The sequence below is a fragment of the Nelumbo nucifera genome, chromosome 5 (genome assembly GCF_055504915.1).
Source record: "Nelumbo nucifera cultivar China Antique chromosome 5, China Antique-T2T, whole genome shotgun sequence".
In the NCBI taxonomy this organism is placed as follows: domain Eukaryota; kingdom Viridiplantae; phylum Streptophyta; class Magnoliopsida; order Proteales; family Nelumbonaceae; genus Nelumbo; species Nelumbo nucifera.
In genome coordinates, this window is record NC_142653.1 from 41,541,768 (window position 1) to 41,554,903 (window position 13,136).

The following is a 13,136-nucleotide window of genomic DNA, read 5'->3' on the forward strand; positions in this document are numbered from 1 at the left end:
ACTAAGGATCTCACTGATTGGCATATCAAAGGCAGCCTGATCCAGCACCTAGTGAAGTGTCATAATCGAGTCTAGGGGTCAGGTGTAACTTTCCAGTTTTGCCCATCTATCTCCAAGGTCCAGGGCAAGACTGGAAATCTGGTCCGGTTCAAGGATTCAAGTAATCCCATACTGCATGTGCCTCGGGTCTTACCCTGATGGCTGAGACAGGCCATCCCAACACTTGGTGGCACACCAGCATCAGCCTTGGCAGGATAAATCTCCCCAAACTTATCCAACGGCTGTGAACATTTAAAACTAACATGAGTCTCTACAAATATCCAGTTTTAGGGTTTTACACAGAATTAAACCAAACAACATGAATCAAACATGCACTTTATTTATTTCCACTAAATAACAAAAGTACATCAAATTAGATTGAAGCTAAGGGCATACATAAACTGTCTAACATTGGGAACCCCAGACATCTCCAGATTGTCGTCCAAACGAATTGACCACCTTGGCACGTGCAGACCCGAGCTACTGCATGCCTTAGATAGCGATGTGCCTATGGGATGACAAACCCCTTCAGGGTTGACCATGACAACGTCGTCCTCCTCAACCTCCCGTTGTCGGACTCTTTGTTGCCGACAAGCCCCCCCTATTTGCAGAATGTGGCCATTCTCCTGTCTTGGATCGAGCTTCCGGTTGCACACCGGCTTGCTCCTATCTTTGTCGAAGTGTCTTCATCCGGTGAACAATCTCTTCCTCGCTAACCATACTTATACCTACAACATAGGATACCCAATGTAAGTAAAAGGCAGGCAAGATAAATTTAACTTGATGAACGATAACGTCGATTTCATGAATTATGCTCAGGACCGACCTCTCCTCCTAAGTGAGCGTTGACCATTGGGGTTGTAGCAGAGTTGTCGTCGACTCACGCAACTGGGCAGGAAAAGGGGGACCCTTTGGAATGCGCACGAAGAAGAACGACTCCTAAGTGAGCGTTCACCATCACCAGGGTCAGCTCGACATCACAGACGGCACGATAGGACTTAAGTCCAAGAAGGAACCTAAAGGAGTTTGGCATCAGCTACACCGGCAACACCCTGTACCAGTTTGGCACCTCGACGAACCCCTCGCTCAACGGGATCCTCAGCCCAACCTCCAAACTGTGCTCATAAACACAGTTCACTGAGCTGAGCATCAGTGGCCATCTCCCTGGGAAGTGGACACCTCATTTGGTATTCTGTGGGAATGGCGTACGTAGCTCGGATCCGAGCCATATCCCCGGGCGCCAAGACGTAGGGCGTGGTGCTAAACCGACGACTTGACTATAGAGAAAGCTCTGCTTCCATCTCGGAGGGACCAGCCTCAGCCTCCTCAACTTCGGCAGCCACAAAATCTCTCAGCTCAGGCTTGTAGTTCGAGCCGTGAGAAGAGATGGAACAGGAACTACTGAAGGACCCAAAAAGGAAGAGGACTGATGAGATGAAAAGGACATACCGAGCAATTCACAAGAGCTGAGGAGCGACGACCACCAAGCTATCTGCCATGTTAGTTGTCGAGCTATCCACTGTCTTCCCTTTTATAACCATCAGGGGCACAGACCGAGAAGAGATCAACAGTGTAGATGAAGCATCTCTAACAATGCCACGAAAGACCAACCGACGCGACCAACAACGTATGACGGGAAGCCTCAAAAACCGATGTGGCATCGTCCGCAGGCAACAATTACGCCTATTAATTGCACCGGTTCAACTACACTACTGGTCCAACCTTTGACGCGGAGACTGTAGTACCAGTCCAACCTTCGCAGCAAACCCTCGGCTAGGCCACTCAAGTCCTCAGATAGGCTACTTAAGGCTACAAGGCCACGCAGTAGTCTAGTCGAGGACTCCTCTCCTTGACAGCAGAACTGGGGGAGTGGTTTGGGAACCGAAACTTCGGATCTCATTTTAGTTCTGCAGCCGACGAGCGAAAGACTTCTCGGCAACGACTGACATGGCATGGTTTGAAAGATTTGAATTGATTTGAATGGTTTCAACTCAATTAATCACCATTTAATGTTGATTGAAATGGGGGCACTAAATTGAAATATCGGTGATCACTTTGTTGATCTAATTGTTAGGTCTTTTAATTGAAGTTAATTTCACTCTTTATCTGTACTTGGAACCAACTGCCACTTGGCACATGTTTGAGCCTACACATAAATGGAAATCCAGTTGATTAATTGTAACATTCCTTCTTAATTTGGATTAAATTAGATGCCATTGAGATCCGATAATTCAATTTAAATGTTCTTCTCTAGACTGAAATAGCAAATGAATCAATCTCCCTTAATTAAGGGGCCACATTCAACTAATTCGGAAATCATTTGTGAAGAGGCCATTTGTTAGCTAGGTGTAATAACACCTTGTGGGTAATGTGGTTGGTCAAGATCCAACCAGAATATCTTCCCCCCTCTTTTTGTTTATTATTTATTTTTTTCAATTAATGTTGGGCTCCAACACCTTGGGCTAATACGATAGAGGGCCCATACATTGGGTCCCACTAAAACCTTCCATCCCATTGAGCCCAACATGAATTCAAGAAAATAAATGATAAACAAAAAGAGGGGGGAAGAAATTCTGGTTGGATCTTGACCGACCACATTACCCATGAGGTGTTATTACACCTATCTAACAAGTGGCCTCTTCACAAATGATTTCCCAATTAGCTAAACATGGCCCCTTAATTTAGGGAGATTGATTCAATTGTCGTTTCAGTCTAGAGAAGAGCATTTAAATTGAATTATCGGATCTCAATGGCATCCGATTTATTCTAAGTTAAGAAGGAATGTTACAATTAATCAATTGGATTTCCTTTTATGTGTAGGCCCAACCATGTGCCAAGTGGCATTTGGTTCCAAATACAATTAGGGATTGAAATTAATTTTAATTAAATGACTTAATTACCTTAATCAGGTCAACGAAATGATCACCGATATGTCAATTTAGTGCCCCCATTTCAATCAACATTAAATGGTGATGAATTGAATTTAAACCATTCAAATCAATTCAAATATTTCAAACCAGCTCATTGTCTATTGGTTAGCCTCTATAAATAAATGAGGAAACAAGAGGAATCTCCTATTCGGCTCCCCCCTTTCAACTACTGCTTTCGTTTGTCTTCGATCGCTTCCATTGTTTTTGAAAAAGGAGAGTAAATGCACTACACTAAGATCAAGAAAGAAAGAAGAAAGGCCCCAACTCTTGAATTGCTGAAGCATCGAAATTGCTACATCTTCGTGCCACATTAACCCGTGAAATTCCCATGATTCAAAGGGATTCCGTCAATTCTACAAGCAAGAACATTGCTTTCAGCTGTTCACGTTCTAATCATTGATTTAGCATGAGTAAATTTTCATTGGCACAAGGTTGGGCGTTGCTTGTTTCTCATAATTGCAAGTTCTAGTCGCAATTTCGGCTTTCGTCCAAGACAAGAGAATCAGAGGATTTTTCTTTGCCAAGAAAAAGAGAGTTTGTATCCCATTTAAATTTTTGCAAAAAAAAAAAAAATTCCTTTGAATTTGTGCACATTAATTTTTGTGCTCCAAATTTAAACACGAAATTTGTGTTGACAGCAGGAAGGGCAGCGTCAGAAATAGTATTTTTGTTACTTGACTATCTAAACCTTGCCCAAGTTCTTTCGGTTTCTTTGTTCTTTGTTAAACGAGACTTGAATAGGCTTTCTCATCTCCTTTTCTAGTGGGGTTTGGGCACTTCAAATGAGTGGTTGGACGCATGCCTTTTGTCCTATTCTTAAACTATTTTAGTTGATTAATTTTGTTTCTGTTCCTAAGGCGGTGTTTGGTTGCAAGGCAAATAAATTTGTATTGATGCAAAGTTATAGCAGAATAAAATAAAGCGCAAAACAAAATTAAATCAAAATATACATTATTTTCATTTGTACTCTCATGCATTATTATATGGGTGCAAACAATTTTGTATTGCAACCAAAAGCAACCTAAAGCTCAGTTTGAAAAGAGTACAAATACAAATATAAATGTAGAGTACAAAATCTGGTATTTTATAAATATATACACTACGTAATTGTATTTGTACTCTTTTCAAATTGAGCCAAAGTAGTTAGTAGTATTAGTATGTAATTTATTTTTTTGGTGTTTCTCCTCTTTGCTCTATTGTTTTCTTACTCGTGGAGTGAAATTCTGTTAATCAAAGAAAAAAAGAAATATTTTCGTTGCTAACAAAAAATAAAAGAAAACAAAAGTATAGGTAGAAGCCTACCTAATGGCTGGTAGTGGTTGCCATCAAACGATAAATCACATCACGCATTCACATCACATGTCATTACCCTACCTAATGGCTGATTGTGTTGGAACCAAAAGCAGCCTAAAGCTTAGTTTTAAAAGAGTACAAATATAAATAGACATATAGAGTACAAAATCCTGTATTTTTTATATATTTACAATATATAATTGTATTTGTACTCTTTGCAAACTGAGTCAAAGTAGTTAGTAATACAAATAAGTAATTTCATTTTTTTGGTGTTTCTTGTATTTGCTTTGTTGTTTTCTTACTTGTGGAGTGAAATTTTGTTAACCAAAGAAAAAAAAAGAAGATATTTTCGTTGCTAAGAAAGAAAAAAAAAGAAACAAAAGTATAGGTAGAAGCCTACGTGGCCATCAAACTACAAATCACATAAGCATTCATATCACATGTCATTAGCATCATGGACGAGCCTCTATATATTTCATAAACAGTGAGATTGTGAGCCGTGAGAGAGGGATTATCTTAATTCTAACTGTGTAGCTTTCTTTCTAATTCTGCTCTACAGTGAGTATGGCTTTAATCATCAGTAATCACTTTGAAACCCCAAGTGAAGAGAAAGAAGAAGAAAACTGTATATTGGCGGCCATGCAATTGGCAAGTGCTTCAGTGCTTCCTATGGCCTTGAAAGTCACTACAGAACTAGATGTGTTTGAGATCATATCTAGAGCTGGCCCTGATGCGTAGGCTTCAGAGATTGCCTTGCACCTTCACACTGAAAACCCAGATGCAGCAACCATGCTCGACCGTGTCTTGTCTCTACTGATGAGCTACTCTGTTTTTAAATGCTCTCTCGTCAAACGGGACAATGACCAAGTTGAAAGGCGTTATGGCTTGTCTCCTGTCTGCAAATTTTTCACCAACAGCCAGTTATCCTCAAATCAAAGGTATCAATTTTGATTTGCTTCATGTGATAGAAGCAGCACCATCCTACCCAGGTAAGAATTTTATTTGGCTTGGCTTGATAATTATTAGTAGAGAAACCCAGCTTTTTTACTTCCTTTAATTTCTAACAGCTAACAGAAACTCAGAAAGTATTTGTAACCATGGGACAGGTGTGAAACATGTTGGAGGAGATATGTTTGAATATGTCCCCAAAGGAGAAGCCATTTTTATGATGGTTAGTTCTTCTTTTAGGTCTTGAGAGGGGTAGACTGGATATGTCCCACGATATCTAGAAGAGAATTACATTCACCATGAATCTCTTTGTAGTATCAAGTCATTTAAAGCAAATAAAGTTTACAAATCAAGAAAGTCATAATGTCTAATATTGCCTTCACACATGATTTAGTCATGCTAATTCATTGCCCTGGAGGAAAAGAGAGGACAGAAAAGGAGTTTGAGGCCTTGGCAATAGACTCGGGCTTTGCTGGTTGTGAAATTGTTTGCAATGCTTACCATACTTGGGTTATGGAGTTCCACAAATAATTAGTTCCTTTTTTTTTTCTTTTTTACTTTTGAACTTGTTTGTGACTTTTTTAAATTATGCATCCGAATAAGAATGAAATGCAGTTTGATCTTTATGGTGTGCATATTTTATTTTCCAAAAACACATGCTTCAATCTGGTATAATCTTTGCTAAATTCCAAAAACACTGGACATATATTCTCTTGTTCCTAAAGCATGTCTATGATCACGATGTTCATATTTCCTGCTATCTCCCGAGTCCCCATGATTAGGGGTGTCAATGGACCAGTTTTGGATTGGACCCATTCAAACCAAATTCATTTTGTGTGGATTGGACAGACCAATAAGATATATGAATTAGACCAGTCCAAAGTATTTATTGGATTGGGTTGGACATGGTCCATCCATATTGAATTTATATTAGATTGGGTTGGATTGAGTCAATATCTGATCCATTGGTAAAAGATAAGAATATAGGTGTCAATGGACCAAATTTGGATAATTAAAACAAATTTGAACAGGTTACTAGACGGCCCAGTCCAGTCCAAAATGATCCAAATTTGATCCATTGACACCTACTGATTCATTTATAATGGACTCACATTGGACTGGATCAGATTGGACCAAATTCAGTCCAATTGACACTCTTACCCACGATGAAACACCAACACGCCAGTGACGGAAATCAATTGAAAACATCACCTGAAAATGTGCTTCTCTCATGATGACCACGTGGATAGGCTTATCTTCCTATCTCCGGATGAAATAAAAAGCTTATCTTTTTGGGAAGACCTATCACCTATCCTTGGTCTTTTCTTTGAAAATAGACCAAACAAACAATATTTGAGAGAAACGGACAAATTAATTATCATTAAGCTTGTGCAAGTGGACCATTTGGAGTCACTGGCATCACAACATCACTCCTTATGTGACATGCATTCTGTAGAAAAAAAAAAACACTAGATTCTATCTGAACTTTATCGCTGCTTGCAGGTACCAGCTGAGAGATGTTATATTGGAAGGTGGAATTCCTTTCCATAAGGTACATGGAATGACCTTTGATCATGAAATATACACTCTAGTCAAATGTTGTTAACTAGGGGTGATCATGAAAAACCGGATCAAGCTGAAAACTTTGATTATCGGTTTGATTTTAGTTAATTAATATAAAAGATAGGCGATTAATTGAATCCACCGATAATGAGAGATCTCACTAATGAGATCTCAAAACCCAACAATAATGAGAGATCTCACTATTACTTGGTAAAAAAGAGAATATGAACAAATATCAAGCCTGGTGTTTTGGGCCCAAATCCAAACTTGCAGGCCTAAAGTCAAATCTAGACCCAATTTAGAATGGGTAGGATCGACTAGAGGTGTAAAATGGGTCTTGCTGTCCTCCCCTAGGATAACATGGGGGTAGGCCCGGCAAGACCCACGGCCCAAGCCCGTGCCGTGGGCCAGGCCGGGCCGTGAATCATGCCAATGCTATTTATTTAAAAAATTTGAAAAAACTTAAAATTTTAATTTTATATTAATTTTGAGGTATACAATTGCTTATATACAATAATATATATATATATATATATATATATAGATGTGTGGGTCATGCTGGGCCATGCCAGCACATGGGCTACGGGCAACACGGCCTGCTTGGTTGTGCCGTCCTGGCTTGGCTCGCAGACCAAAAACCCCAGGCCCAACATGACCCACACGACTGTGTCGGCCCTAGCATGACCTATGTGCCATCATGCTGGGCTGCGGGCGGCACGACCTGATTTATTTTCATTTCCATATTATGGTTAAGCTTTTCCTCTCCAGATTCAGGATATCCTGGTTTCGGTCATTCCTTTCAAAATTGACCAAGCAATTTATACTTGAGAACGACCCACAAATTATCATTAAGGTTCAGTTTGGAAGGAGTAGATGGAAATTACAAAAATGTAGAGTGTGAAACCTTGTATTTTGTATGTTTTTATACTATGAAAGGTGAAAATTTATATTTACACTCTTTCCAAACTCAGTCTAAGCTTCTGCAAGTGGACCATTTTACCGGGTTAATCTCAATTATGTCCTTAAAAATCAAAACAAGGTAGAGCATCTTTTCGCCAAAATAAGATGTTTCTCTCATCCAAGATAAGACAAGACGGGATACGATTAGGCACATTGGGTGAGCTTAAAGCACTTAAAATCCGAAGCTAAAATGGAACAAGCACTTAAAAAAGCCAACCAATTCTGGCTTATTCTTTAAGTGTTATTATCAAAATAATCACTTATTTTACGTTATTTTGTGGATCAGAAATAAGTGTTTATTTTTCGCTTATTGTGGGGTCCCACCACTTAAAATTAATTCATATTTGAATAAATTATTATTTTAAGTGTTTTCAAATAGAGGATAAACTGATTTTTGTTTTGCTCATTTGATTGATAGAATAAAAAGAAAGAAATGTATGTAAAGAGTATACAAATATATAAGAGAAAGGGCAAAATAGTCCGACAAATTAAGAAGGATAATTTGGGGATCTAGAAATTTTTAACAAACACATGAACGAATGTTAACGGAGGGGGGAAAGTGTTAGAATTTGAAAGTTTAAGAGGGTCTTTGTTGCGAGTGAAAATTCAGGAGGCAAAGTGTCACTTTCAGCTTCCCAACATATAGATGTGATTGATCACGATGATACAATTTTTAGGAATCCTTATGTCCAAGAGAAAAAAATCTTTGCAATTGGGTGATCTTAATTATTCACAAAATCAATTAGTGATGCGTGACTCTAACAAATATCTTGTATGGTTTTAAAAGTTATATTAATCTAGATATCATTCTTGAACTTAGTATGCGATTGGTTCTATTTATGTTTTTTAATTCGATGATTGTATTTTATTTGTTTGTAAAATCGAAGAGGGTAATAATTATAATCGTTTATAACAATTAGGCACCATTAGACATCAAATCAGCGTAATAGTGGAAAAATATCTAACCATTAGTGGAAGCTTTATAAAACTTTTTCAAATGCTAAGCATGAACAAAAACCAAAGTCAACTTTTACGGTTCTAGATGCCTAGGAAAAAATAAGAAAGGGGAATTGCTGAAATAATACCTACCTAACAGCATTTATTATTAAACCCACCCATTATTATTGTGAATCCTGTTACTCCTAACTCAAATATAAAAAAAAAAAAACAAAATGGTTTTCATGCAAGGTTATATTATATATGTCCAAGACATATACAAATGGCTTATAGCTTAGGATTATTGGGGCAACTAGAGCACTTTGTTGAAGATTCCTTTAAGCATACACAGACAATAATACATCCTTGTCCTTGTTAAGTTGAAAAAAAATCCAACCAACAAATAAGACAAGATGTCGGTGGATCTATCATACATGGCCATTCACTACTTCATCTCCACACACAACTTTAGGTGGAAAAACAATTGCCACGTAACCCATTCGGTAGAAATATCTTACAAAATTTATTGAAACCTCTACAATTCCTATCTTTTGGGTAGATTACATACAATTACCATGTACTTTGGGGTAGCGATATATAAGTACCCTGAACTTCAAAATGCGATAATTGAGTATTTTGAACTCTCAAAAATATACACTCTAGTCAAATGTTGTTAACTAGGGGTGATCATGAAAAACCGGATCAAGCTGAAAACTTTGATTATCGGTTTGATTTTAGTTAATTCATATAAAAGATAGGCAATTAATTGAATTCACCGATTAATAAATATATATTCATATATTATATATATTTATGTATATTATAAATGAATATACATTTATTTATTAAATATAAATATAAAAAAACCAAAAAACTGATGAACTAATAAACTGGTGGTTAGCTCAACCAATCAAATGGTTAACCAGTTGGCTTCGGTTAGCGGATTTTCAAAAACCGATGCTACTAATTCAGTTAAAGCAAACCATGAGCAGCTCTATTGTTAACCACGGTTACCATGTCTAGTAAAATTTTACTACAACAACAACAAAACTGACTTCTTATTAATCATCAGGTTTAGAAAGAATAATATATAATATAGTATATATAGAAGTGAACAAAATCTATTATTTGTTATTAATGGCACTATTTTATTATTATTAATCATCAGGCACTAGTTTTGGAATTTTGAAATGTTTAAAGTGGCGTGTGGTTTCACATGCTGCACATAACTGGCTGGACCGAGATGCCTATTTCTTAGAGTGGACCATTCCAGGCTTGGGTTTTGAAGCCTACAGGCTAGTATCGCATGACATGACAAAATGGACCATACAAGCACGACCCATGGGCATTGACACAGCATGATATGGCATGAAGTCAGTCCACTATGGTCTATGGCTGAACTGACTTATTTTTTATTTTAGTCTTAACTTTTATTTTTTTTTCAATTTTTTATTTTCTAAATGAAGAAATGCTAGAAATTGGGATTTGAGGTTAAAAAAGGTTTTTTCAGCAAAATTAGCAAGGCTATGTTCCTTAGGATCTTTAGAATGTATAGATCTCAAAACATTAACTAAAATAACCCAATTAGACAATTGAGTGCAAAGTTATGGACTCTAAAATTTAGATATACATATAGTATATAACTCATGACCAAGTAACGGGGTCAAATGGGTTAATGGATTTTGTCAATTTTTTGTTTTCAAAATACTAGAACTGAAAAAGGGATTAAGTAACACTTTAAACGGTTCAACCATTCCGATCAAAGACAAGTTGAAAACATTATCAAATACCCTCACCAGAAATCTCTACTAATTAAGAGGATTTATTTGAGAGAAAATATAAAAAGGTACAACATAGTTGACATGAAAATTTGATTGGATGAATGAATCAATGCTTTTAATTAATACCAATTTACTACATGAGACTAATTTTGGGTCTCCTGACGATCCAGCCTTGCTTTGATTTTCTTCACCATTCTTATACTATCCTTGCAAATTAACATGCTAAAGGTTTTTTGTCAAATTAACATGATAAAGGCTTGTCAATTGTAATAAAGTCTTATGATGCAAATTTTTGTCAAAATAATTAAAAATAAAAAACAATAAAAAAAGAAAACATAAATGAGTCCCAACTCCTAACACGTTTAGGTTTTTTTTTTTCATTGTTTTTATTTTTAATTATTTTGACAAAGATAATAAGATAATAGATAATTTTTGTCTAACAGAACAAAAACGTTTGGATGAAAGGCACATTAACTGGGACATATGTCACACAGCTATTACATGTTTACTCTCACACAGCTATTACATGTTTACTTGTGTGCCTAAACGGATCCCGTCTTGTTTTAGCTTGGATGAGAGAAAGATATTATATTTTGGCGAAAACATGCACTACCTTGTTAAAATTTTTAAGGACATAATTGACATTAACCCAGGTAAAATGAGGTTTGGAGATGGGTCAGTTGTTAACCCAAAATCGTTACAGTAGATGTAAATGGTCCACTTGCAGAAGCTTAGGCTCAGTTTGAAAAGAATGCAAATACAAATATTCACAATACAAATATACAAAATACAAGGTTTTTTACTCTATATATTTGTACTTGTATTTTGTATGTACTCCTTCCAAATGGAGTCTTGATGATAATTTGTGGGTCGTTCTCAAGTATATATTGCTTGGTCAATTTTGAAAGGAATGGCCAAAAGTAGACAATCCTGAATCTGGAGAGAAAGCTTACCCACATGTGGAAATGAAAATACAAACGTTACCAAAATGGTTGTCATCTTCTGCCGACACAGACATGCCAGCGATGGAAATGAAAAAAAATAATTTTCATATATTGCTGGCTTGTTGGTGTGAAGATAAGAATCTGTGACCAAGGAATTATTATAGAAATCACAAATTATGTTCATATAACAGCATCAGAGACCTAGCTAGGTAGGCGGTTTATAATCTCTACACCATTTTTTTTTTTAAGAATGAAAATGAGTAATATAAGGCATTTGCAAGTTTGAAAAAATTAATTTTTAGGAAAAAAAGTATTTAGTTCATAGAAATATTTTCTCATTCTAATCATTTTTAACCATTCTTATCCATTTTAAAATTTCATCTTGGATAATAATAATATATAATGAGAAAGAATGAGAGTTGAACCAAACATATAGCCAAAGTGTAGGCCTAACTCAGTATCCTCCTCTCTTCAAGCGGAAGTAATAGTTGTTTCTGATAGTGTAATAATTACATTAAGATGTATATTGGTTTTGGTGAACTTTTCTTTCCTCTAAACTCTGAAATGCAGAGAATATTATTCTGAATTCTGAATTCTAAAAATTATCAAATATCTATTTTGGCCCCATATATGAGAGTTTTTGTTTGTCTTTTGAGGGTATCATTGGAAAACAAAAAGTTGTATAATTGCACTTTAAGAGATAAGAGATAAAAGGAAATGAACAACCAATTTTCTCTTAAAGTTAAAAGATTTCTCTTAAGAGATAAGAGTAAAGAAAAAACAAACATGCCCTAAGTTTCTGAAACTATCAAGAGTGATAATTTAAAGTTGAAAGTTGATAGGGCTGTTCATAAGAAGCCCCAACCCGACCAAGCCGACCAACCCGGACCGACCCAACCTGAGTCGGTCGGGTTATCTTCAGCACCGGTCGGTTTCGGGTTGTAAAACATCATAAACTAATGGTTTAGGTCGGTTTCGATTTTCTTATGTAAAAATCGAAACCGACCCGAACCAAACCGACTAATTGTCCCTTTATGAAATTTAAATTAATTAAGCCCCCATAACTAATTGTCCCTCTTCAAATCTATTACATTGGCTTGATTAATGATTGTAATTAACTGTCTTGAAGTCTCCCTAGAGAATTCACCCAAATCCCAATTAAGACAATTAAACTTCAAAATGAATATATAATCAAAGGAATAGGTTGGTCGTTTTAGAGATAAAACTTAATTACTAAAAAGATATATAACATATATACCTCTATAATAGGCATTATTATTATATATGGGTTTTGCTCTTCTCCTCTCCAAAGTCCAATCTGTGGACTTGAGGTATATCCTGTTTATCAAAAATAAGGCTTTTCCCACATTCACTACCTCACATATTGTGGTGCCACAGTCTCCACATATATATTGCAGTTGAGTTTCTGTCAAGCATGGTTGAACTTAGAGCCGAAGCCGACCCAAACCGACCCAACCCGACTCAAACCGACCAGGTCGGTTTTGCTTAACACTGGGTCGGTTTCGATTTCAAGTTTAGGTAACCCGACCAGGTCGGGTCGGTTGGAAAAACCTCAGTAAACCGACCCAACCCGACCCGTGAACAGCCCTATAAGTCGATCATTAGCTGGCTGTCAAATAGCAGGAAGGGCTGTGTGTCAAAAATAGTGCTTTTGTTACATGACTATCTAAACCTTGCCCAGGCGTCTTTCAGTTTCTTTCTTCTTTCTTAAACGAGACTTC

The 13,136-nt window shown here is 36.7% G+C and overlaps 1 long non-coding RNA gene across 1 annotated transcript; it reads left to right on the forward strand.

Annotated features, from left to right (window-relative positions):
- The first annotated feature begins 4,752 nt into the window (after nt 1–4,752).
- LOC148791461 (uncharacterized) lies at nt 4,753–7,739 on the forward strand. The gene is made up of 2 exons (XR_016075993.1): nt 4,753–5,251; nt 5,369–7,739. It is a non-coding gene; the product is annotated as an uncharacterized LOC148791461 (long non-coding RNA).
- The last annotated feature ends 5,397 nt before the right edge of the window (nt 7,740–13,136 follow it).